This window comes from Stenella coeruleoalba (assembly GCF_951394435.1).
Source record: "Stenella coeruleoalba genome assembly, chromosome: 17".
NCBI lineage: Eukaryota > Metazoa > Chordata > Mammalia > Artiodactyla > Delphinidae > Stenella > Stenella coeruleoalba.
Window position 1 is genome coordinate 45771568 of NC_137163.1, and position 4803 is coordinate 45776370.

Genomic DNA, 4803 nt, shown 5'->3' on the forward strand with positions numbered 1-4803 from the left:
TAGGGATTGCTTTTGCAGCCAGTGTCCCTTCTCTAGGGACTCATAGAGATGATGGGCCAAGGCTGTGTTTTGGACGTCAAGTAGATTAAAAGGTCTTCAGCCAGAAACTGGGAGAGACATGAGAGAGGGAAATTCTGGCAGGAGACTGTGCACAGCAGAAGTGACTGATCAGTTCTGATTTTCTTTGCAGCAGTAGTGCCTCCCGTTTCTCGTCCTACACCTGGTCACTACCATGTCCTGTACCGCGGGTGTGGAGAAACGCAGTTGGGCTGGCACGGGGAGACATACTGCCTGGTTGGTGGCTACCGGCTCTACGGGGATGTTCCTTTGGCCACGCCAGCTAAGGTAGAAGCAGAGAAGCCAGTCCCCAGACGTGCTCCGAAGAGAAAGCACTCTCTGGAATGGTCGGACGAAGACCTGGGTTGCCCCAGACCCAAAATCCGGCGATTGGAGCTTTCAAGCAGCACAGGAATACAAGGTGCTTTGATTGTCAAGCAGGGTGGCCCAACCTCTGGGCACATCGCCTCTGCAAGAGCCACAGTAAACGAATGTCCCATATTTGCTCTTTCAAGGTCGGCAGCAGGGAGTCCCCTCCTAAAGAAGGTTCTCTCTCATTGCCACACTATCCAAGGTTGCCACAAATGTTCCTTCCTGTGGGCCTCATCAGGCTAAGGGCAGAGTTGTCTCTTTGCTTCTCTGAGTCGCACCATATGGTCTTAGTAACACCTCTTCACCCTGTTGACCATGTTTTTCACGGGGGCTGCTGCTGAGACTTTATCTCATCCTTTCATGGTAGAGAGAGAGAGGATTCTAATGAATTTTACTTCCATGGGAGAGGGGAGTGTTATGATTATGTTGTCATTTTCTATTATGTCCTTTTGTCATGAATTTCTTTTCAATTTCATGTTAAAATGGGCCCACCATTCCCACTTTGTGAGGTCATTCAGCACCCTCATTTTGCACCTTTAACATCTCTCTCAGTATCACTTGGAAATGTTTGAAATGGCATGAGCTTGTCCTCACATTCCTATCAGCTGTAAATCCAGAGCCCCAACATGAACCTAACCATTGAACAGAACACCTCTCCACTACCTGTGTAACACTGGGTAGGCCCCTTAAGCTCCTGGTCTTTTTAAGCCCATAGTTGTAAAAATGTGAGGGTGCTATGAATTTATATTTGGGGCAGGACAAGGTAGAGAAGAGTGTGTCTTTGCTTTTATTCTTCCAAACTGGAATGTCTTCCCTCTCTTCCCCATGGAAGATGCTCCTTTGGCCACGCCAGCCAAGGTGGAAGCAGAGAAGCCAGTCCCCAGACGTGCTCCGAAGAGAAAGCACTCTCCGGAAATGCCGGACGAAGACCTGGGTTGCTCCAGACCCAAAATCCGGCAATTGTAGCATGGTGCCAGGAGGCGGACCCCACAGAATCTTGCAGGTGAGCCATCCTGAAGAGAAGGCAATGGTTTAAATGCCTAAGGCAGCGAATGCCTCTTCCTGCACTGACACCCCCCCCCCCCACTGCCCACTGCCACAGATTAGAACCTGCATCGTTTTGTCTGAGCCATCCCCAGCCAGGAGCCTCCTTCTATACTAAATGGCCATAAGCCAGGAGCCTCAGAAACTGAGGTTTGTAATGAGAGTCTGCCCTGAACATCCCAGGGCTGAAGCTGGCCTGGAAGAAAACCTGACGTTCCTCTGCTTAATCCTCAGGGGCCCCTTTGTGAGCTGAAGAAAGAAAAGTCTAGAAAAAACGGATACCTGGGAGGGGAAGATGGCGGAAGAGTAAGACGCGGAGATCACCTTCCTCCCCACAGATACACCAGAAATACATCTACACGTGGAACAACTCCTACAGAACACCTACTGAACGCTGGCAGAAGACCTCAGACCTCCCAAAAGGCAAGAAACTCCCCACATACCTGGGTAGGGCAAAAGAAAAAAAGAGAAAACAGAGACAAAAGAATAGGGACGGGACCTGCACCAGTGGGAGGGAGCTGTGAAGGAGGAAATGTTTCCACACACTAGGAATACCATTCCCTGGCGGGGACTGCGGGGTAGCTCTGGAACCTCAGAGGAGAGAGCAGCAACAGAGGTGCAGAGGCAGAGCGGAGAGATTCCCACACAGAGGATCGGTGCAGACCAGCACTCACCAGCCTGAGATGCTTGTCTGCTCACTCGCCGTGGCGGGTGGGGGCTGAGTGCTGAGGCTTGGTCTTCAGAGGTCAGAACCCAGGGAGAGGACTGGGGTTGACTGCATGAGGACAGCCGGGGGGCGGCTAGTGCGCCAGAGCTAGTTGGCAGAGAGTCTGGGAAAAAGCTGGGCCTGCCAGAGAGGCAAGAGACCTTTGTTGTGGGGTGCTTGAGGAGCGGCCCGCCATAGGAGCTTCCTGCTTCACACACTCACAGACAGCAGGGCAACACCTACGTGAGCACAAGCACAAGCTGTGGCTGTTATATCTGACCCCAGAGGCTGCCGTCCACCGCTGCTACCAAGAGTCCTGTGTGCAAGGCAGGTCACTGCCCACACCTTCCCAGCAGCCTGTGGAGCCCACCACTGCCGAGGGTGCTGCGATTGGGGCCAACTTCCCCAGGAGAACGCACAGCACGGCTCAGGCTCTTGCAGCTTCATGCTGGCCTCTGCCACAGCAGGCACTCCCTGCACATCCTGATTGTGATTGCCATATCCCTCCCTCTCCCCAGCCTGAGTGAGCAAGTGAGCCCTAATCAGCTGCTGCTTTCGCACCCTTTTTCCTGTGCAGCGAACAGATGTCTGAGGGCGGCCCACTCCCAGAGGTGGGGCCAAAACCAAAGCTAAACCCCAGGGGCTGTGCAACCAAAGAAGAGAAAGGGAAATCTCCCCGTGCAGCTGCAGAAGCAGTGGATTAAATCCCTGCAATCGGCTTGGCAAACCCTGCGTCTGTAGAATACCTGAATAGACAACAAGTTTTCCCACAATTGAGGCTGTGGGCTTTGGGGACAAGTACATGTGGGAATAAGGTCAGATCAGTCTGAGCTTGCCCCACAGTGCCCACAGTAGGTCCAGAGACCTACCTAGAAGTACTGGAGGACTTCCTGTGGAGGCAGGGATTGGCTGTGGCTCACTATGTGGGCAAGGACACTGACAGCTAAGGCCACAGGAAAATATCACTACTTTTTTTGTTGTTCAGTTGTTCTTTTTTTATTATTCTTTTAATTTTTTACTTTTTTATGCTTTTATTTTTAATATATTTCTATTCTATTTTTTTCCTATTTCTATGGTAATTTTTCATTACACTGTTTTTTCCTTGTTTGTTTTTTCCTTTCTTTTGCTTTGTTTTCATTTTATTTTTAACTACATTTTTCTATTTTTACTTTACTACTTTGTTGTTTTATATGTTTTCCTTTTGTTTTCATCTTTCATCTTTGCATTTTTTTGATTTTTGTGGGTTAGTTTTATGCTTTCATCGCCTCTTTTTAGTTTGCTTTCTGCATTTGATGTGTTTCTGGTTTTATGTGTTTTGTAGTTTTTAGTGTTTGCTTTCATTTTTGGGTTTGTTTATTGATTTGGTTGCTCTCTTCTTTGTTTTTGCTTTTTTTTCTTTTCTTTTTGTGAGTACGTGTGTGTATGTTTCTTTATGTAATTTGTCTGTTTAGTTTTGCTTTTACCACTTGTCTTGGGGTTTTGTGTGTTCGTTTGTTTGGGTTTTTTGTTTGTTTGTTTTCTTCTTCCTTTTCTTCCACACCGTGTGGCTTGTAGGGTCTTGGTGCTCCAGCCGGGGGTCGGGCCTGAGCCTCCAAGGAGGGAGAGCTGAGTTCAGGATTTTGGACCACCAGAGAACTCCCAGCCCCATGGAATATTAATCGGTGAGAGCTCGCCCAGCAGTCTCCATCTTAACACAAAGACCTGGCTCCACCCAATGGCCAGCAAGCTCCAGTGCTGGATGCCTCATGACAAACAACTAGCAAGACAGGAACACAACCCCACCCATTACCAGACAGCCTGCCTAAAGTAATACTAGCTCACAGACACCATAAAGCACACCACCAGAAGTGGCCCTGCCCATCAGAAGAACAAGATCTACCTCCACTCACAGAACGCAGGCACCAGTGCCCCCAACCAGGAAGCCTACACAAGCCAGTGGGGACAGACAACAGAAGTAAAAGGCACTATGACCCTGCAGCCTGCAGAAAGGAGACCCCAAACACAGTAAATTAAACAAAATGAGAAGACAGAGAAATATGCAGCAGATGAAAGAGCAAGGTAAAAACCCACCAGACCAAACAAATGAAGAGGAGATAGGCAGTCTACCTGAAAAAGAATCCAGAGTAATGCTAATAAAGATGATCCAAAATCTCGGAAAGAGAATGGAGAAAATACAAAAGACATTTAACAAGGACCTAGAAAATCTAAAGAACAAACAAACACTGTTGAACAACACAATAAATGAAATTAAAAATTCTCTAGAAGGAATCAATGGGAGACTAACTGAGGCAGAAGAACGGATAAGTGAGCTGAAAGATAGAATGGTGGAAATAACTGCTGTGAAGCTGAATAAAGAAAAAAGAATGAAAAGAATTGAGGACGTCTATCATTGGACATTTAGGTTGTTTCCATGTCCTGGCGATTGTAAATAGTGCTGCAATGAACACTGGGGTACGTGTGTCCTTTTGAATTATGGTTTTCTCAGGGTATATGCCCAGTAATGGGATTTCTGGGTACAGATGAACCTATTTGAAGGGCAGGAATAGAGATGTAGAGGAAGAGAACTGACACGTAGACACAGTAGGGGAAGGAGAGGATGGGACGAACTGGGAGATAAGGTTTGA

At 48.0% G+C, this 4803-nt stretch overlaps 1 long non-coding RNA gene across 1 annotated transcript; it reads left to right on the plus strand.

Annotated features, from left to right (window-relative positions):
• Positions 1-208: 208 nt before the first annotated feature.
• On the plus strand, positions 209-1830 carry LOC307176250. The gene is made up of 3 exons (XR_013824652.1): positions 209-478; positions 1262-1432; positions 1708-1830. It is a non-coding gene; the product is annotated as an uncharacterized lncRNA (long non-coding RNA).
• Positions 1831-4803: the final 2973 nt, after the last annotated feature.